This window comes from Aphelocoma coerulescens, chromosome 11 (genome assembly GCF_041296385.1).
Source record: "Aphelocoma coerulescens isolate FSJ_1873_10779 chromosome 11, UR_Acoe_1.0, whole genome shotgun sequence".
In the NCBI taxonomy this organism is placed as follows: Eukaryota; Metazoa; Chordata; class Aves; order Passeriformes; family Corvidae; genus Aphelocoma; species Aphelocoma coerulescens.
This window is the reverse complement of record NC_091025.1, coordinates 12361399-12383816: the sequence shown is the minus strand read 5'-3', so window position 1 is coordinate 12383816 and position 22418 is coordinate 12361399. Positions and strand designations below refer to the sequence as shown.

At 38.9% G+C, this 22418-nt stretch overlaps 1 protein-coding gene across 3 annotated transcripts in view; it reads right to left on the bottom strand.

Moving 5' to 3' along the window:
• Nucleotides 1-22418, bottom strand: part of SALL1 (spalt like transcription factor 1) — a 206170-nt gene that overhangs the window by 925 nt on the left and 182827 nt on the right. For 2 of the 3 annotated variants that reach the window (XR_011154496.1, XR_011154495.1), the window contains one exon: nt 13992-14151. The exons of the other annotated variant lie outside the window; for it this stretch is intronic. The gene's annotated coding sequence lies outside the window, so the exon portion shown is untranslated. The remainder of the gene's footprint in view (nt 1-13991; nt 14152-22418) is intronic. 3 annotated transcript variants of the gene reach the window in all.

The following is a 22418-nucleotide window of genomic DNA, read 5'->3' as shown; positions in this document are numbered from 1 at the left end:
TGATATTCCAAACCACTCTCCAGAATTTTCCTCCCTAATCTAAGCCATCCCTGCTGCAGGTGATGGGTTTGGTGAGGGGTTACAAGCAGAGGACCCTGAGGGATGGTGCCAAGCCCCGAGTGCTGCTGGTGCCCCAGGAAGGCCGGGTGGGCTCACTGAGCTCTTGTGCCCTTCTGTTAACCATTGCACTGGGGAGGCAGTGCTAAAATATGACTTACACTTCTATTTCCCCTCAGAAAAACAATGGGCACTGTTCATACCGAGGCATTTCAGTTCTAGAGGTTTGTATTTCCTATTGTACCCAAAGACCTGTGGGTGCCAGCTGTCACTGGTGCTGCCACTGTATTATGATCCCCTGGCTAGTGCAGGAATCGTTGATTACGTTGCCTTTTGAATCAGTTGATTGCCATGAATAATAGGCCAAAAAGGCTGTCAGCATTTTGACTTTAACTATAACTATTACAATTAATTATGGGTTTAATTAGCATATATGCCTAGCAGTAGAGAATATAATACTTCATGGGTAACAGATGATCCTGCAGCTGTAGCATAAAGTGTGATACAGGTTGGGACACAGATAGTTATTAATAAATGGCTTCTATTGTTTGAGGTCCTTATTTATACAAATTAGCAGGCACGACATAATCAACCCAAACTGTATAATTTATAATAATTGATTTCATTTTGACTGACCACCAGTCGGCCTACTACATGCCCTCAGAAGAAAAATAGCCCTATTAGGATAAGTTTAATCCTAAACATAGCTAATGAATCCTATTACTTTAAGGTCATATTTGAAGCTTTTGTTAATTGTCAGAACCATTTAAAATTGATTAGAGTTAAATTAAATCAATGTAATGTTTAGAAAAACAATATTTCTAATGGATGAGGCCAAGCTGACCTCGAATAAACATATTTATCAACCGATTTCAGTGAATGAGAAGGCTAGCAGCTGGGCTCATAATTCATGATTGTCTATAATATGGGAAATGTCACTATCTAGGCCATTAATTATGTCAGGTAATAAATCTGTTGCTCACAGTTGAGCATTTGCCAGTTGGGGTAACAACCACCTCAGCAAGGTTATGACGTTTAGAGGCTCCTTTCTTGTTAAACCCACACTTTACAGCAGCAGAACAACTGCATGCAACTTTGGGTGGAATGAATGTGGTCTTTTCATAGCTGTCAATTACCTGACAACATGCCAGACTCTGATAACTCAGTATGGAATCATCATTTGAAGCAACAAGGTTGTTCTATGAGGAAGAAGTTTTGCTGCACTATGTAACTACATTTCCCAGGCTGGAGAGGTCAGCTGTTATTAATAGTTCCTTACAGACCAGCACTAAGTGACTGATTTCAGTAAATATATCCTGTGGCAAAATGTATAATGATAATAGAAATAACTGCTTTGCACAAGTTTGAGAGCGTGAGAAATTCAGAATGGATTAATATGAACTAGGGTACATGACCTATCCCAGGTAATGATGGGTACAGTTTAACACAACAGGATACAGGAAAAATGATACACAGAAGCAGGAGCAGTTTAAAGTTAATCATGCATTCAGCAGCTTAGGAAAAGGTCTGGCATTATTGCAAACAAATGACAAAAAACACCTGCTCCCTGTTCAATAGTTTGTCAAAAAAAAAAAAACCAACAAAGATAAACTCAATTTTCATAAAGAAAGGGTGAGAAAATAGCAAAAAAAATGGAACAGTAGCAACCAGATGGAGAGGAATTCTCATTTTTATAGTATTATCACAGAAAAATATAGCTAATGTAATATAATATTTCTACTCAAAAAGACCAGGATAAGTGATGAAAGGTTTACAAAATTAAAAATAATCTGGAGCAGATGAAAAAGATTCCTGAAATATTTTGGGCTGTTTTACTAATTCCCTAGTACTGGCCTTTCCACGTTGGTACAAGATGCTGTGTTCTGGTCACCCACTGAACTGACCCTGTGTTTGCAATCCTCTTCCTTGCAGGCTGCTCTGCTTTTGGAACATCAGCTGGATTTACATTTCAGGCTCAGCTGTAAGTTTGAACACTGAATTTGACCATTAGTACCAATAAATGGTCACATCCTGACAATATTAATCAAAAGTTAACACAGCGTCTCAATCTCAGGTTTCTCACAGGTGAGGTATGAGGCACTAGCAGGCACACGCTGCACTTGCATGGACACCATCAGCAGTTGGGCTTCATAAATTAGGTGTGTCTTCACTGAACCACATCGAATGGCTCTGAACAGCCACAAATATGTTGTGGATTGGCCTTTTTTTGCCTTCAGTGTATCAGCAGCTCCATGCAAAGCACTTGTGAAAATAAACATTAAATGTGAGTTGTAAACTTTCATATATTATGAACAACAGAAAAATAAAGGGGCCTTTCAGTCACAATATAAAAATAGTTTCCTATGAGGACAATAAAATACAGATGCTTTCTTGACTTCAAATCTCTGGCAGATACTTTGCTGACACTACTTGCAATTAAGCATTTAAATAGAAATTGGTTCCATTTGTGTGTAAATTAACAGCAGGTTAGGAAGAATATGAGAAAATCAAACACTCAGCTGTGAAACACTGCACTGGAGAGCTGCTTTAGGATATTAAGGCAATTTGTGTGTGTGTGTGTGTGTGTGTAGAAAGAATAAGAGACTATGTTTCTATGGGTGTATATAATGACTATTTCATTTCTTGGGTAAAAGCCGTGTGTGTGTGTGTGTGTGTGTGTGTGTGTCCTTTCCTTTATGGCAAGGAAAATTGCTCTTCTAACCTGTCTTCAAAATGTAATAACTTGCAACCAACCACTGTAGACCTGGACTGGACTCTGAATTATTACTGTGAGTTGAAACATTTCTTTAACAAAACTGAGTCCTTTAATATCCCCCACCTCTGTTATTAGATGGACGAATGAATTTTACTTTGAACATAACATGTGGCATTGTCTGAAAATTGCCGGTATGAACTGAAGTTGGCAGGTATTTTCTTGCTCTCCTCATCAGTGATTGCCATTTATTATATGTTGCACCTTTATCTGTCAAATACCGCAGAGCGCTATATTGATTTGTGTCTGCCGCAAAGCAAAGGTCACTTTGATCAACATACTACAAAACCAGAAAAAGTAGGGTTCTGACATTTCATTACCTGGGAAAAAAAGGACTAAAATAAATAAGAATATGTTTGAGAACAGAGCACTTCAATATCACAGTGTGCAGTAACTGTAATTAACAAAAGAACTGCTCTATTGAGGTTAAAGAGAAAAAAAAGAAGAAGGCAGGTTTTCTTCCAGTGACTGTTCTTTACATGACTGATTCTGTAACATTACAGCTGTGATCTTACTGAAGGGTTACATTCATTACAAATCAAATACGTTTTGCTTCTCAGATTCAGACTTTTAATGAGCAATAAAACTCTGGAACCATTTAAGGACTGGGGAAGATTTTATAAAACTTTTAACTTTGACTAAGAAACCCTAATCAAATTGGGGACTTTTAATGCTATACCCAGTTGAAGACATGGTCTCTATGTTAACAATGCACAGTCTGAAGAGATAAATCACAGGAGAAAAAACTGGACCCACTGCAATATTCTGTGTGCCCCAGGTCCACAAGGACTTAAAGGCTGAGCCAGAAATTAAGCCCATATCTTATCTCCATTTTCTAATTCTAGTTCCCAAGAACTTGGTAGTATTTAGGAACTAGCACACAAAATAATGATTTGGGAGGAAAGTGATGCTGCAGGTGATGTAGTCTTGCTATTTTCCTTCATGCCCAGTGTCTTTTGGGCACCCCCTACATACTGCTTCACTGGGGTCAGCAGACACTTCTTTGCATGGTGTAAATATAATAGGACCATTCATTCTGGCAGAAACTGCTTTTGGGAATCTGCTTTTCAGTGTAGTTCCCCATCCCTTTCCCAGTAGATCCTGCAAAAACACCTTTCATTTTTCCACAAGGAACCTAGTTTTCCTAATAAACTTAACAATATGGCAGTTTTGGGGTCTTTTTCCCCACACAGCACCCTGATGCCCTCAAGATGGATCTGGAATTTCACATTCCTGGTCTTTCTAAACAGAGAAATGAATCTTACAAGTGCTACTGCTCTACCTGAACACAGGTAACAAAGTGGCCAGGCTGCTTCCCCGTTATTACTGCTGGGAAGTTTTGTTTTTTTCTGGTTTCACAGTGTTCAGTTCTTCACCTGAAGCCACATTTGCATGGAAACCCAGCGAGCAGTGGCACCTCAGAGCTTTGCTGCACCTCCGAGCTGTAGGGTGCATATCACAGCTTGCACGACATATGGCAGTGCTTATCATGTCAATAACAAAGTCTGAATAATGCAATTCTTGGTTGTAATTACCTTTTATTATTATCAAGGGTCATTCCTGGGCTCTTCATCCTTTCATCTCATGCAGAATTTTGGGCTTCCTTATTAATTAAATAGCCAGTGTGATTGAATTAGCCAATTAGCTCTGCCTGAAGGGATGAGCACTGATCCAAACAAAGGGCTTGATTCCACAAACTTGTTGCTGTGAGGGAGAGCCTTGCAGGGAGCTGGCTGCCAAGAGCGGGCTCCTAGGACTTGGCAAACTTGATCCCAGTTAATTTGCAATTATTAGACCAGGTAAAAAATTCCATTTGGATACTTTCCTACTAGGAAATAACTGTTCATCAAGCATGAAACTTTCCATGGGGATGTTTGATTTTATTAAAAATAATGTGTTTGAAAATAATCATGTTTCTGTATAGTGTTCTACTGCTACCATTTTTTTTCCAGAATAATATTGTAATTTTAGATTTGTAAAATTTAAAGTGAAAATGGGAACAAATCCTTTTAGCATTAAGAGAGAAATCCTGACTGTTCCTACGTATTGGAAGAGTTTTGCTGTAAATTCCTGTATGGCAGAAAAGTCCCACTAATAAAAAGATTAGTCTCTGTCTCCAACAGTTACTTCAACCAGACAATGTATGTTCCCCTACTCCTAAAGCACAGATTAAAATCCCACATGGCAGCAGGGCTATGCATCTCTAAAATATCTGTGCCTGAAAGGCACATTGGAAATGTATGCAAATGCAGCTCATCTCTATCCTGCTCCACTGTTCTCACTCCCTTTTTTCCTCCCTTTATCTTGACATGTTTACTATTTCTTCTACAGTGTGCTTCACTGAATAGCAGATCAAACTTCAAAGCAACTTTTAGTTTGAAATTTGTTTCCAAGCTCCTAAGCTATTCTTTTTCTGACAGCAGTGGATAAGAAATTGTCACTACCACTGGTGACATGTCATCGGGAGATACAGGAATAACAGATGGGCAGCACTGAGATAACAGGAAGTAACTTCTTAAAAGATTGTGTTGACATCACCAACTATGAGAGCAGAGGTAGAATGACCCCCAGAAGGGAATCCAATCCACTCAGGTCTTTCTGACTCACAGGAGCTTTTTCTTATTTATTTCCATTCACAGATCATGTTGGATCAAAAATTGTTTGAAGTTTTAAAGCAGCTGTGTTAGAATTAATAGTAACTATTAATAGGGATTAAGAAAAGGATGAATGGATTTAGTCACTAACTTCAGTGTTTTAAATGATACTACTAAAATGATAAAATTATCATAAATGATAAAATGATTGCTGATGTTACTGGCATAACAGAATGCCATTAATAAGAGTCAAGATTCCTTGGTTGTAATGTGAGATCAATGGGTTATGACATTTTGATGACAGGCTGATGGATCTGACTTTCTAAATGAAGAATGATTGATTATGACTCCTCAAAAGTATGGCTCATTATCAGCATATCTAGGCAACTCTTGACACCCACTATACATAACACCTATTATGGAATGTCACAAGTTTTTGCTTTGGGTGCATGACCACGATTTCAGAGGAAATTAATTGTTCTGCTTACTGCAAGATACTATAGCATATTGCATAAAACAAAACAGTGCCTGGTATCTACAAAGAAAGCAGTACAGAAACCAAGAAAAGCAGTGAATTTTTAGCCCTCAGTGCATTTCATATCTAACAGATGGTCCACAAGCCTGTAAGAAAACTGTACTTCCTGATGGCAGTAGGAAAATGATAAAAAGCACAACATGGGCTTCATATGCTGCATTTTATAAAAGTCTATGAATTTGTCTTCCAAACCAGGGATGACACAGAACCATAGGAAAACATATTTCTTGATTTGAAAGAGAGCTGCATTAGTGCTAATTACATTTGAAAGTCCCCTGCTGTGCTGCACTTCATATTTTAAATTTTAAAAAGAAGTGTCAGTGTTTTATTTACAGTATGTTACAATGCAATTCAAAGTTTTGGTCTAGGGTGTAAATTCTATTGTGTAAAATGGTTGGACAGTGGATAACATGGATGCTGTCATGGAGAGTGTGTCAGATGCAGGAAATTGTTATGGTAATAAAATAATGCCTGAACTGTCTGGCCCAATGCCCCATCCTGTACTGAGAACCATTTTTGAAAGAAGTTGATGTTACACAAGAAACTGCTAAATATAATTTTAAAAAGGTATATTAAAGGTGATCTGTTAATCAGTGCTGGGTGTTTTCTTGTCTCTGTCAGAATTCTTGGAAAAGATCTGGGCCACTGAAGGAAAATCAGTCACAGCAGAAGTTTCTGCCTGCCTGACAGAGTTAAAACAGCAAATAGCCAGGAAGAGAAAGATTTATCCAGGGAGATAGAGCACCCAACTACCCTCTGCTATGAGCTTCTGAATCACTAAATATAGATATGCAGGATTTCAAACAGGCATTTCAAACAGTTTCAAACCATCACATTTAAAATTATATTAAATTGGCTTGGGACACATCATAATGTATTGATTTTCCATCTAGAACACTAAGACATTAGACAATTACAAGTTCAAGAATATTACTAATTCTGCCAATTATTTTGTCTCCCAAAGGACAAAGAATACAGAAGAGCTTCATACTGAGAAAATTACCTCTTTTTACATTAAAAAAAGAAATTAAGGAAGAAGTATTGTGAATAAATATTCTTTTAAACCAAGGAAGGATCAGCTGAAAAAGAATTCCTTTTTCTCTACTGGAAAACAGTTGGTGTCTGGCTAAAATAAGGTGCCAGTTATTCAGGCAGGGATTTACCCTGGAGTGCTCCTAGCAGGAGCTGGACTTTCACCTGTGGAACAGCTTTGGAATAGTTAAGTCTTTAAAATAGCTAACAATTATTTAATAAATAGTAACTAATACCAAATTCCTCTCTGCTTTGGAAGGTCAGTGAATTCCTATGTGTCCCATGATCTAGGCTCACCATTTCATGTCTCTGCCTGCAGAACCTGTGCCAGAATGGTGCTGGAGAAGTGGCAATTTCCAGCCCTTGCTGAGCTGATGGACTTGCCATTTCATGTGACAAAACAGGAGGTCTCTGCTGGACTTGGGAAGGCACATTCACGTTTGTGGTATTGACTGACACGTGAGTCACAATTTGCTCATCTCTGACCTGGACCCAAACACACGTGAAGAGCCCTGCTCCACTTTGATCTGTGCTTGTTTTATGTCTGCACTGACTGGGGCAAGTGATTACGCAAATCACAGGACAATGGACATCTGTCCTGGGCCTCTGTTGCTGGAACATCACCAGCCAGCAACACCCAGAGTTTCAGTTCGTATAAATCACTGTAACTATGAGCTTGTGTTTTCAGGAGAGCCACTGCTTTGTGCTTTATCAGATCTTAAGAAATTTCCTAATGTTATGTCACCGTATCATTGCAGAGAAACCCTAGTAAGCAAAGATTGGATCAAGCCCTAAATGTCAATTCAGAGACACAGGACTCTAGGCTGCTATTTCTTAAATTTTCTTTTCTGGGAAAAAAAAAAAAAAAAAATTCAAAATCGGCCTACATCCGGTAGATTTGATGTGATGAACAGTTCATAGTCTGCTAACTGAAGACTTCTCAGCAGATCATTGATTATCAAATTTAAACCAAAATATTTCTTCCTCCTTAATGGAGAGGCCTGCTACAATTTCATAGTTAAGCTACAGAATATTAATAGTGGGTTTATAGAAATTGCCCGGTGTATCTCCAGAATTCAGTGTTGCTTGTTGTCCAGCTGTGGTAGTATGAACGGTTAACAGAAGAGAACACTGTTCTCCATAAATTTTACAAACAGAAAGAGGCTGAATCTGTTTACAGCTGCTTCAGCACTGGAGCTCCTTGGGAACTGCAGAGGGCCTGTGCTCCCCCAGGAGAGTTTGCAGCCCCTCTTGCACCCCTTCCCATCTGTTTGCTTCTCTGGCTACCAAACTGTCCCTTGGGGGGTCTTCATCTGTTGCCTGCTGTCACAGGGTGCACCATCCTTCCAGAGCTGTGTACCTGCTATTTTGTTCAAGAAGTCCCTAAGACAATGCAAAAATCTTCCAAATAAATTGCTACAATTCAGCCCCGTGTCACTCCCTGACTGCATCCCTCCCATCTCCTGCACATTAATTGTTTTATTTAATAATTCTCCTTTTTGGTTTTACTGTCTCTAGAATAATTCTGTATCATTTTTATTCTGCCAAATCAATGAATTTTCTGAAGTTTCTGAAATGGCTGGTCATGGAGGGTGGGTGAGGGTGGGGCTCACTGTGCTTTCCAGTATGAAGTACCTTCATATGTGCCAGTAACTTTTAATAAAGGCAGATTTACAAAAATCCCAAGTCCTCACCCTAGTGAGTGAGGTAGCTCATCCCCAGATGCCCAATTTCCAATTTTAGGAAGTATTTGTCTCTCAAACTTCCTGGCAAACATGAGCCCAGGATGACCAAAGCAGATACTTGGAGGTGCAGAGCTCTTGGGACAATTACCTTATTGCTTTATTCATCCCTGTGAGGTGTTAACCCGGACACCCAGGAATGGTAATTTAGATGTCATGAGGAGTTATTGAACTCCTCATGTAAGAAAGATCTGTACAATTTGCTGTGAGTGACATCTCAGTGTCACAAGGGGGTGATAGCTGGATGATAATGCCACTTACTTGTTTCTTCCCCCATCCAAAAGAAGAAAAACCTAGAAAAACAGGAAAGTTCCTAGCAAAGCATCACAGTAATTTGTTATATTAATGTGTTTTTTTAATATTTCAAATTGTAAGAATGTTTTGCACTTGCTGCTGTACAACTGAGGAACTAAAGGTGACCCTTTCCTCAAAAGGCTTTCAAAGAAAAACTGCACTAGCCACAGGAAGATGGACTAACACAGTCCTGGTCAATATAGTAGTCTGTGAGTTAAATACTTGCTCATTTGCATGGCATAAAATGAGTGTCAGTTCTGATTAACTGGGCTTGGTTTGAAAGCTGGAAGAGCAGTGCCGGCAGCACAAGCTGGAGAGCAAGTCAAAGAAGGGATAGAGCTGCCTAATTATCACAAGAGTTGCAGACAAACAGAAGATTCTCCTATTCAGAAAAGTAGTTCCTGCTCTCTCCCCATCCAGATTCCCACTTTATGTTAGTATGAGGGTCTGAAGAAATGAAGAATAGTAGTAGCTGAAATTAAAACATAAAACTCTTGTGAATATAACTGGAAAAGACTTTCACCACTGCATTGGTGAAGAAATCTGGAAGAAGTTCTGCTTCTTAAAGAAGTAAAATGTAGGATTTGGAGAGGGAGGCCAATTTCAATTTTAGGGCATTAGCTCTTATTCCATGAAAATTCCTTCTAGCCACTAATTCTGATCAATAAATAACAGAAAAGTAATCCATGGACTACTACTTATGTTACCACTTGAGTGTTTCAAGGATATAACTTAGAAATGTGATTTTCCCCACCCCCCATCCCATCCCACAGAAAACTTGTGATTTTTTATGTGCTTTTTTATGCATGTATTAAACAAATGGCACAGCTGAATAGCTTTTCTTAAAAACTGGACATTCACCAAAAAGAAGTTTGCCAGCACAGACAATTAGGCTTTCTTCTTTTAACAATAGATTGACTGACTGGCACATTTGAAATGCGAGCGTATTTTTTATTCCTCTGTTCACCCTTTGAGCTGATAAACATGAACAATGGGAAACAGCTGGGACAGGAAAACATTTTAGTTTGTATTTTCAAAGCAAGCAAGAAATAAACCCATCAGTGGGAGCCAGATCACATCTTCTGCCTTAGGGGTAGTCAGCAATTGGGGGGAAAAATACGATCCATATTTTTAATCAAACATTACATATTTATTAATGTGCAGCTGGCCTATTGTGTGCATGATTTTTTTCTTTAACGCTGTGCTGCGTCCGTCAGCCTGACATTGTTCTGTAACTGACATTACTCTATAAGGATCTGGAAATGCACAGATTTAATAGGAATCATTGAGACAATTGCTTTCTGTATTATTAGGTCTGTGTGACGTAGGTACCATCTGAAATTCAATTTTAGAAGAAAAATAAGATATTGTTCTATCAAGGCAATTTTGTGCACCTGTGATACAGTAAGAATACACACCCCCATGCTCCTATTTTCCTCCTCACTCGTCTAACTTCATGGCCATTTAATGATATGTGCCACTCTTTTGTTAAAAATGTTTGGCCAAATGTATTTTGATGCTTATTGAGATTAAACTTTCAGTACATCTCCGTGGTAGCAAAGGTTGGGCTGTTCATTAGTTGGAGGTTTGGCCTTGTCAGGTTCCATTGACTGCTGGCTAAAAGGATCACTTTATCATCATTTGTCTGCAATGGAGACAGTCTTTATTCAGCCTTGATTCCTCTGGGGTCACAGCTGTCATAACTTCACTTGCTTTATAATGCAGACCCCAGTTTCACAATCCCCTTAGGTAATTGTCTAACAGATTCAGTTTACCTTAATATAGGTAATATGTTATTTACAAAGAAATACAAGGGAAAGGAAGGGACAGTATTGCTCAAAACATCCCCCCTGCTAACCTACTGCTTGGGATCAATCATTTGGAAATTATGTTAAACTCAGTTCTCATTTTGAACCCAAACGGGAAATATACCTTTTTTTCTGAGTTTTACTCTGATCTTTCAGCTGCAAATCTCTAGCCTAAGCCCTCAGGCCTGGTTTTCTGGTGGTGAAAGTCGAGATAACTCTGCAAATTTTGGTAAGGCAATGGTGTTTTGGAGAACAAGGCCTTCATTTGCCCTTACAAGTTCAGATCCTGCATATTTTATGTGCTGAAAACGATAGTTAATTTAACTTGAAACTGTAAGTTTGACTTAAGGTCAATGTGTTAACCTTTTGAGCCAAAAATCAGCAAGGGGAAGGATGGGCTACTGCTGGCCCTTCTTGTCCAAAGGGAGCACCCACCCTGGTGCTCTGAGGAGGGTCTCTCTTCTATGGCGTGCCTCCAGTTTTTCATCTCTTGACAAAGGAACTGGAAATGAGACAATTTCCCCCAAGACAAGGCCAAAGAATCAGCTTGTCTCCATTTGATTTGGTAAAACCTGCAATCTTTTTACAAAACCTGGAAGAGCTCCCTCACGAGCATGTGAGCGACCCATTTTTGAGTGCCTTGGTAACTGGTGCATTCCCTTTGCAGGTCAGCTCCTGCCTTTTTCAAAACCAGAAACAGCCTGGCTCCCAAGAGGAGATGGGCTGAGCAACTTCCACATTTGGTCTTCTTTAAAATTCCCATTAAAAAATGAGGGGAAACAATCAGAGCTTGATTTTCACACTGGTACTACTGCTTTTACAGACTGCTGCCAGCTTCAGTTACTCTTAAGTAAGATATACTTCTCATATTTTTTATTTTGTGTCTTTTAAGAGTTACACAGAAACCATTGTATAATTTACAGGCAGTAGTTGCCGCATAATGTTTTTAGTAGACCTACCAATAAAGATTTGCATTTCACTATTTTTCAATAGGAAGAATGATGTTGCCAAAGTAACCAGGAAAAGCACATAACAGAGACAGTTCTACACCAGATTTCTAATACAGAGCTATATGGGTCCAGACAGATCCCTCTTTGAAGGTAACTGCTTCAGGGGAGCAGTTTCAGAGACTTTAATCATTAACAGAAAACCCTGATGTAAAGTAAAACATAATTAAAAATAAAGCACCTTGTGGTTGGAGTCTTAACTTCAAGAGGGAAGTTGTACTTTCCTTTCCATTTGTGGAAGTTTGTGGATGCTCAGATCCTCACAATGATCCTACACCTTCCTCTGCAGGAGGATCCAAACACCAAATCCTCTCCACAATTAACTGACTGGCTATTTATTTTTCAAAGTTTTTCCTGAATGAGTGTCCTTATTTTTGAAACAAACCATGTACTCTATCAAGAGCAGATTCTCACAGTAAAGTTTCTTTCAAATTCCACTCAGTCATAACTTGTGTTTGAAATGAACCAGCATGTGTTGAATTTCCCAGCTAATATCTTAACTACAAGCTTATTTTCATTTGGGCTTCTAATTCAATGCCACAACTCATTGCCCTGCAATATCTTAATTACAGTTGGAGATTGATAAGTAAACAAGGAAATGCAGCTGTAGTGTTGTGGAAAGTTACCCTTTAAATATTAGCTTTCATTTACTTTCTGTTATTTTTTCCCAAATACCTTCCATATAATAAATTAATTTAAAATAGCTATAGAGGAAATAAGCATTATATGGGGGGAAAAGAAGCAACAAAAATCCCCACAACCCCCAAAGCAATCTTTTAAAGGATTGCATAAAAACTGGATATAAATGCCTGTTTCTATGTGTACTTCTGCACCATCCAAGGAAACAGCCTTTAAGACAACTCATCTTACAAAGGAAAATGTGACTAGATATAGTGCTGATCATTAGGAGCACTACAGTGCTTTCGTCTGCTTGTACCCCACTTTGATTACTATACAGCAAAGATGGCCACAAGCACTCAGAAAGTTTTATTGAGGCTTAAATCTTCATTCAAATGATGTAAAGGGGCATTGAATGAAGATTTAGAACTCTATAAAGCTGCTTGGCAGTGTCTGTGGCAATCTATGCCACATAAAAACTGAAATGCTTCTACTTTCTTATTGAAACATTTCTACTGTAATTCTTTAATATTAGGTAGCAGCCACAGTGTTGGGACATTACCACATCTGGGAGTATTTCTCTTACTGAGGGCTTGCCTGCAATCGATTGTGCAGGATATTATAGAATGTTGATGTCTAGGACATAATGGAAGAGGAATTGTTACTGCAATTACATATTATTATGCTTTTCAGAAGATAATGTGGGTTCATTCATGTGAGTATTTTGAACTAGCAAATACCCTAATTGCTTACATGTCTGTTATAATCCTAAATCCAGTTGACATATCTGATGCACTGCTGCATTTTAATCTGGCCACTGCATGTGTCCTCTTTATGATTTTCCTCTGACCTGCATGAACTGTGCAAACAAGGCACACGAGTGTCTTGCATATTGCCTTTGCAGTTTTGGTCTGAATAAACGCCCAGGGGGACAGAGAGGCAGAGCACTGTAACCAAGTGTACTTTTTTCAGGAATATAGAATTAGCCTGTGCAAGACCAGGGTAAGTGCAAATGACCTGATTATGCTATAATGACAAATTTATGAAACAAAGAGAGTGTGTATTGCTTCAACTGTCCTTTCCCAATGTGTTGGATTGACAGACGACATGTGGCAAAGTACTCACCCATTCACTTAACCAGAAAACAAAGGCAGATGATTAAGAAACATCAGTATTCTGAAGCAGCAATCAAACTGACCCTGCCAAAGAGTGAAGAATAGCAAGCCCAGCCAAAAAGTGCTGCAGTTGTCTCATGTTATAACTGCAGGTTTATGGGCAGAATTTTTTCGCAGAATTTCCTGAGGCAGCAAGCAGGGACAAACAACAGCTCGCCCCATGAAACAGCATGGTGCCTATGGTAGCCTCATGTGCACCTGGAGTGACAGAAAATGGTCAGAGAAAAGATGTGCTTTTATAAATTCCTGCTTAATAATCCACTAGAGGGAGCTTATGTATAACCTCTGCCAGGCCAATTATCTCCGAATCTGGTTTTGCGTAATTAACAAAGATGAGGTAGCTATAAGGGGGATACCTGCACTGATGTTCTTTTCTCCACCTGTCATCCTGGAGCTCAGGAATGGCATTTTGGAGTCTCCAGTTCTATCCAGAAGAGCAATTTGCTTTTCTCAAGTGGAAGCAGCATTCTTGTTGGCATTAGCTGGGATTCACCTTCATCACTGACACACTCGAACCTGAGAAAGAGCAGCCACTGCTGAGTGAGGACTTACACTTAAAGCATTAACAAAGCTTCATTTAACCTATCCTCTGCCCTTGCCTGTTTCAATTCTGACTACAAAACATGAATTCAGTAGCTATGATTCCCACAATAGGCAAGCTACCTGGATTGCAGACTTTGCTGCCTGTTTCAGTAGGACAAGGCTTCCAGCACAGTGTTTGCCTGGCACTGCTTGCCTTCCAACTGGAAACTTCCTCCTTTCTTTGGGAGACAGATGGTATAAAAATTGGTGTCCTTGACAATATTTAACATGCAAACACCTTCAACTACTTCCTATAGTGGAAGCTAATAAAAGACAGGTTTAACTCTCATATCAGAAATATCAACTTTAGTTTAGTAGCAGAGATGTACCTGCAATTAAAATTCTAGCTAAATCTAGACATAACACACTTTCAAGCTACATACCCCACATAGTACAGTCTAAGTAGTCAGATACACTATCAAAAAGCTTATCATAAAACTTGAAATTGCTGTATCCTTTACACTCATTTTGTTGCCTCTTTTTCTTTCTGTTTTTTCTGTTGGAAGAGAAAACTTATGACTACACTTCAGCTGTCACCAGCTTTCAAGGTTATACTGATAGGAATGAGAAACATATTCCTAATCTGCATACCAATGCATTGAGAATGCAAAGGCAGGCTTTTTGCCATTGAATAGATGATGATAAGGTCTTAAGTCTTTTGAATTTCTTGTGTTGTACTTGTATTATCATATGATTTCTTAAGCCAAGAATGAATATGTAAATTTCTTGCCACTGACTTGCTCCAAAATAATGGACATTACACTTGCACAGTGGCAATTCAGAGTGTAAAATTGATTAATATTTGTTTTCAAAATGACATGCAATGATGTATGGATCCTTTTACAACTTAAATTAATACTTTAAAGAGATGAATGGTCTCTACAGAGGATGTTAAAGTTCAAGCTGAGAAATTTGCATATTTATATTACAACCAACTGATAATAATTGTCGAAACAGAATGTAATGTGGTTCGTTTTTCATTTTAATCTGGTTGTACTCAAACACAGGACCTCATTAACTTCCAGCAACTAATACAGCATTATCAGTCCCCATAAACCAGGCTTGCCTTGAATTTATGAATTTCAAAGACTATTTCCAGTGGTGAATCACTGTTAAACACTGGGTCAGTCACTAGCAGGTGAACTCCATGTCAGATGCTGTAGAAGCATGAAAGTTACCTAGGCTAAAGTGCTGGAGAATCCCATGGCCAGGTGCCTACTTGTTGGCTGACACTCAGAACCAAAATTAAGGTGTGATATAAACACCTTGCCTTTGATGGCTCAGTCAAGGCAGACCGGTTTCCTTTGAATGACCAAAGTCAGGAAATCCAACTTCATCCATTTCCTATGTTAGGCAGTATTCTTTTAGATTAAAAAAAACAACAAAAACCCCAAAAATGAACAAGAGATTTTTTAAATTCAGATATAAGTGTTGCAAAAGGAAAATGCATAACTTTTGATAGAGTAGATAAGCAAACTTGGAAGATATTGAGGATACAGCCCAAATAAATACTATCCACTTGGGTTTAAATAACATTAGCAATAGAATTAGCGGTATATTGCTTTTCTGAGGAGAGAAATTTAAAATAAGCATGCTGTCAACATGTCTTGGGTAGTGCATTATAGGTATTCTTGTGGGTATTCTTTCACATTTCCAGATGTATTGAGAAAATGTACATCTCTCTAAGAATGAACAGCTAGCAAGAAACTTCACATCTCTGTGAATTTCTTGTTGTGAAATGGATACTGAATCTTCTAAAAATGACACCTATTTCTTTGGTTCACTAAAAGTTGATGGCTATAAAAAGAGGAGGCATTGCTTACAGTGCACTTCAACTGGTTTTCATTTTCCCTCATAGGTGTTAGTTAAAGGATGGCGTGACCCATCTGCTCAGGAGATCTGGTGTGTGACTGGTCTGGTAGGATGGAAGAGCGAATGTAGCTTTCCTTTAATACTGTAACAGCTACAGGTAACTCAGGACTCAAAGGGGCTGTCTGACAGCTCACAATAGCTGGAGCATGGATGCATTTACAATCTCCTAACTATGTTCCTACAGGGAAGAGGATAACATTCCTAAACTAACTTCCTTGGCTTTAGGCAAAGAACAAGGCAGTAAGGTCAGCCCTATGGCTGCTTTGTGCAGCACTGGGAAAGTCCCAAGAGACTGTGAAAAAGAGAAAGAACACTATAGAAACTCTGTAAAGAAAGTAAATGTGTACTTTGCCAATAAGAATAACTAGAACTTTTACTTAAGTGAATGAAAAGCTCTAAAATGTCAATACCTGGCATTATAACTTATTTCTTAAGAAGCCATCCAAACTTCCCATTATAACCTCACAAAAAACATCTTAATAGATATTCCCATCAGCTGACAAATCCCTGGAGGACAACCTGTTCCAACCTTTCCAGCCTGTTCCAGCTGCACAGGCATTGGACATTCATTTGTTGCAACTTCATAATGGTGCAAGAATTGACTCTTTAGATGTCCTTTGCAAAATGAGTCCCCAGAACAGGCCAGGGAGATGTCTTGTTGAATTCCCAAATTTGTTATTGAGTGTGCTATGCTGCATCTGGGCCACCAAAAAACTTTAAAACTAAATCAAAAAAAGGGCAGGCAGAGCAGTGAAACCTCTTCTCCAGCATATAAATTCATCCATCCTACATGTTGGTAACTAAATGATGATTAAATAATTGATTTTTCATTGTGAAGGGTATGCACTTTCCTATAGAACTCTGTAGTGGGACCTGTGCTGTAGCATATTCATAACTGACTTAGAAAAATGGAGTGCATATCCTGGCGGCAATTTAATATCTAGTAGAACATTACCAGGACAGTGAAAACATACACTGACTGAGGCTTAGCAAAGAATCTCTGAGCAACTTGGTGATAAAATGGCTGAAGAGACAAGATGCTGACAAAAGCAAACATTGCACAGGTGGGGGGAAGGGAAAAGAAAACAATACCCCGAACCAGAAACACAGTATGCCACCCTAAATAATTTATTATCACTTAGCAGAGTGGGAGACTAATTATGGACAGTAAACATTAACTCAATACTTAGGTGAGGAATGGAAAAAACATTATTTATACAAAGCACCGCTGATTCATGAATATTTCTCAGTGTTTGATCTCAAACATGGTATTACAGAATAACATAGAGGAAAATAATAATGACAATAACATATTGGAAAGGGTTTTTAAAAATTAATTAGATAAGATTCCTTTGATTAGGACAGGAAATCTTGAGGAAAGTTTTGTGAGGAGGCTATAAGAACGCTTCTTGACATGGAAAAGGTGATTTGGGAATAAATGGTCACCATTTCTCATAATACTACACCAGTTAGGGAGCAATCTGGAAAATTACAAAACAGCAGGCATATAGAAATATATATTACCTTACATGTTTTCTATTTTATCAAAACAGACTTCTGCACTAAATTTGGATGTTAAAATTGTGAGTTCAGAAGGTGACTGGAGAGAATTCAGACAAGGAATGTCCATCAGAGATTATCAAACACAATGATGCAGATCAAAACAGGAGTCCCTGAACTCCAGATTGCTGGAATCAGTAAGACTGCCAGGGGGAAATCTTCATTGCTCCAGCCTTATGTCTGCTTTTGCAAACATCTGCAGGAGGCAGTGTGTAGGGCTAGCTGCCTGCACAGAGCACAGCCACTGCTGTGCTCCAGTGGAGTGAAGGAATGGCCCAGAACTGGAACACAGGAATTCTTGTCCTGCTCTAGTCGCAGCTAAGCAGATCACAGAACATTTTGCTTTTCACTTCCACCAACCATACTGGCAAATTTTCTTACTGTAGCAAAATTCTTTGCCATTGAACCTGGGGTTTTGTAGTACAAGTTCTGGCAGTCCCTATGAGGCAATGAGGGCAAGTTAAGCCCTCAGAAATATATATTTACACATGGAAACTGTTAGTAATACTGCTCTTCTTTTCCCCAGACACAGCTCCATTGCCACAGCCTTGAGAAATGCACACACACACAGAGACACAGAGAAACAATCAATAGATACACTTAGAAAGCCCCTTATACCATGTCGTGCTTCACGGATTTTGATAATATCAATCATAATTGAGTTAGATAAAATCCATCTGACTTTCAGGATGCTGGGGTCAGCTGGGGACGCAATGCCTCACTTCACATCAATTACCACATGCAGTAAGGTGGTGGTAAGCAATTCCATTTGATAGTTTGCAGCTATAAATAATTATATGGCAATAGCAGTAAAGTTGGCTCTTGGGCACAATACAGAATCATGAATTTTCATTTACTTATATCTCAGAAGCTGTTAGGCCTCCTGGTTTGAAATGTGAACCCCTGATTAGGTATATCAGTCTTTCTATTAATACAGTATATGCAGCTGGTAGGTGCTTTTGAATGAACACTTCATGCTTTTTCTTACTTAATGAGAATATTTTCATTATATATATGATCACATGATACATAAGGATTGATTAGAAATTGCTATGAAAAAGCAAACTTGGATTCAGTCTCCTTTATTATCATATTCCATCTTTCATTCAGTTTAGGGTCTGTCCCATCCAAGTCTCTACAGGATTTCAGTAAGAATTTTTTTTTACATGCTGCATAATAAATTCTCAGCAATTTGCAAACAAACAGAGTAAAGCAGGTTTATTAATCAGAACAGTAGAGTAGAAATGTTGAAAAAAGGGTCAGATAGTTTTTGTACTCCCTCGCTGTGTCTGGACACCTGTTTCTTTTAAAATGCTGTTCTTTATGACATATTCTGCATTTTTGACAATATTAGTCAACAGAGGCAGAATGGACACAGACATGAAGTCATATTAAGAATAAGGCAGGAGCATGGGATGGATTTTAGCTGCTTTAAGTGTGAAGATCAGAGAGAACTAGGCTGAGGGACACCTAAGGAAGACTGGACAGGTACAATAAGAACAGGATGATGAAGCAGAGAACTGGAAGAAGTACAAAAGCCAAGTCTTCCTAAACATATCGAGGTAGCTCTATGGCCCATAAAAATGCCACAGAATTCACTTGAAGTTTTAGAAGCAATATGGAAGTGGGGGCTGGGAAGTGTGAAGATGTACAAAGTCCTGACAAGAAGAAATCCACCACAAGCAGCAGCTTCTGTCTTACACCACATTTCACCCTTGATCACAGAACAAATAGAGGAACATTTCATGCTCTCTCCTAGAGACTCCCGTGGTGGAACAGGGGCTGAATTCACTGATGAGCTTGTTTTCAGAAGTCAGTCTGCCATAAAGAGGGTTTACAGAGCACTCACACAGAACGCTGCTTCCAGTTTGCAGACATGCTGGGGCTGGAGGTGCTGTACAGGACAGGAGGCAGGGAAAAAAAGCACTGGGGCAGGAATCAAATGATGTGAAATGGGGTAACAGTGGCTATGCAACACCAAGAAGGATTTAACAGTCAAGAACAGAAAAAAGATGCATCATCAGCAAGATGTTGCCATGCAGTCTAGATTTTAGGAGTCTTGTTCTTTCTTTCACTCTGACCTGAAGACCATTAGCATTTTGATCAGTAAGGAAAATCAAAAAATATTCAGTAACCTGAAAAAGAATTAATCTAAGAGAAAGTCTTTAAACAGGAGGAAGATTAAAAGCATTAAGGATGTCATAGGTATTTGACCAAGAGTCAATGATTTAAAGGAAAGACAGATTTCATGTGCCAAAGGAATGCACAGTTGTCACTAATTCTAGATGAGTACCTAAAAACATTTGAATATAAAAGGGAAGGCTTGCTGTAGATCTTACTGTAAGGATACAGTAAGAACTGTATCCTTAATTATGATTGGATAGGATAAACCTAATTTTAGTACTGCAACCTATGTAAAAATTGAGCATCCATGGCTTTGGGAGGCCCAGGTCACAGCCCACAGAGCAGCATCTTGCTGATCAGAGAACTGGTATTTAGCAGCATGAACTGAACTGCAATCAACAAGGAGCCTGATTTGTGTTCTAAATTGGTGTTTAGCAGCGTGATCCGAACAGCAATCAAGGGAGAACTCATAGCCTTTTCTAGGGGGAGCAAATGGATAATTTCCAATCTCATTACACAAAATATTTGTAGCATCTTCAATTAGATTGGAAAAGATCCCAAATTATTTTAACATGTAGAAGGGGAACTTTTTGAATATGTTTTTAGTGCAAAAACCTGCACAAATGTAAAGGTTCTAGTAAAAATCTTACTCTAAATATGCCTTTTGTAATTTTTCACATTATAAAAGGAAAAATCTCTGAAAAGCCATTGTAGTATAACAAGTAGGTATTTTGTGGCTGTGTTTTTTAGTCTGTTCCTTCATTAATTTCTCTGCTATAGCACACTGCAGTGCCTGTATGAGTTGTTGTTTGTTTTTTCTCCAGCAAATTAGAATGCTTCCCAGAAAAATTGCAACACATCTTGATATAAAAGGTATACTGCCTCGTGTCATAGGTCAGTTTCCTGATGTCACTGCTCAGAGGATCATAGCATCAAGTAATAATCCCTGGCCATATTCAAGAATTTGGTGGCCTTACGGTGAACCTGGCCCTGTGCATCATCCCACTGGCACTGTTTTCCCTGTAACTATGTCATCAATTTGATATTATAACCCAAATACAATATTGCACAATATCCTCACACACTTGGATATTCTAACAACCACCTCCCATGCTGGTTTTGTACATTCTGTGTTTGTCTCGTGTTTTATTTCTTCTTCCATCTCAATCACAGCCAACGGTCAATGTGAAGATCTGGCTCCCCGGCCTGTTGCCATTCCTCTGCATATTCATGAGCAAAATCTTTCCATATCCACATGGCAAACCTTTCAAACTGTCATAAAGAAGAAATAATCACCTTTTCTTTAAAATCTAACAAAGCCCACCAGAGCTGTGTTCTTTGTATAATAGTTAACATTGTCACTAGTAATCAATTTATTTTACTGGTAAAGACAGTATTCTCATGACAAGTCAAAGACCTTTGGAAACAGTACATCTGTGCCTGCTATTTAAGCACACACAGACACAAAGAAGCAGAATATATTAGAAACAAAAAATATGTCAGCTTGTATAATGGTCCCATTGTTTGCTCTACCAGAGAGGGATTGTGCCATAACATATGATGCTGAATGTGCTTTTCTTGTTCTCCAGCCTTCATAATAAAGTATTTGATGCAAATACTCTAATCACATGGAGAAGATGCGGATGTTAGCTGTCCTTCCTTTCATTGCTATCCCTGCTGCCTCAAGAAATATACTTTTATGAATATTAAAAAACCCAAACAGCAAATTGATGGAATCCTGCTTTAGTGTGTTACTTTTAATAGCAGGTGCTTGATATGGCTCAATATGAGTCCCTCTGCCAGACACTGGAGCTACATCACTGCAATGTTCAGAAAATGGCACTTCTCTTGTGCCTTCTCCATTAGGCTGCTTAATTATTTTGTATAGGATAAACCAGAAAAGGTAAAAAAAGGCACAGAGACCAGCATATACCCTATTAAATTGTTCCATATATAGCACTGTAACTGTGTGCAGCCCTGTGCAGCACTTCCCAATGGGTAGTGCCCACAATTTACAGAAAAAAGTGGTTTTCCAGAGTGTAGCAAGAGGTAGAGTACGTCAGTTCATTAATTTATAACACCTCCTCCTGTGCAGGGAAAGTCTTAAGTCTAATGTAAAACTTCAAACACACAAAGTGACCTTACATAGGAAGGTGCACGTTGACCTTTAATTATGCTGCATGGACCACAGAATTACCCACTGCTAAAACAGCTCATCCAGTTCAATATTTCTGTTCCTACTCACTCATTTATCAATGCTTCATAAAGAATAGGGAACATCTGCCCACAAGAGAAAGACAAAGGGCAGGAATAACTTTGGAGAGGATTATGGCCTGTAATAAGGACTGGCAGCAGAGAGAAGTCACAGGTCCACCCCAGCCACACTCCACAAAGTGCCATTCTCTGTTGACAGGCAACAAACCCCTTGGCAAGCCTGCCCCTTCCCTGGCTGTGCACACAGCTCTGCACAACTGGAAGCTGCCAATTTTTCTGTAATGGGAGAAAGGGTCCCCCATGAAACAAACAGGACAGGGATTCGTTCCTTTATCCCAGCATACTTTGTTGTAGTGCAGCTACACCACATTTCTATCAGAAGCAGCAGCCTCAATCCTACCATACCTAGGGCTGCACATCTCGTGGTGTGG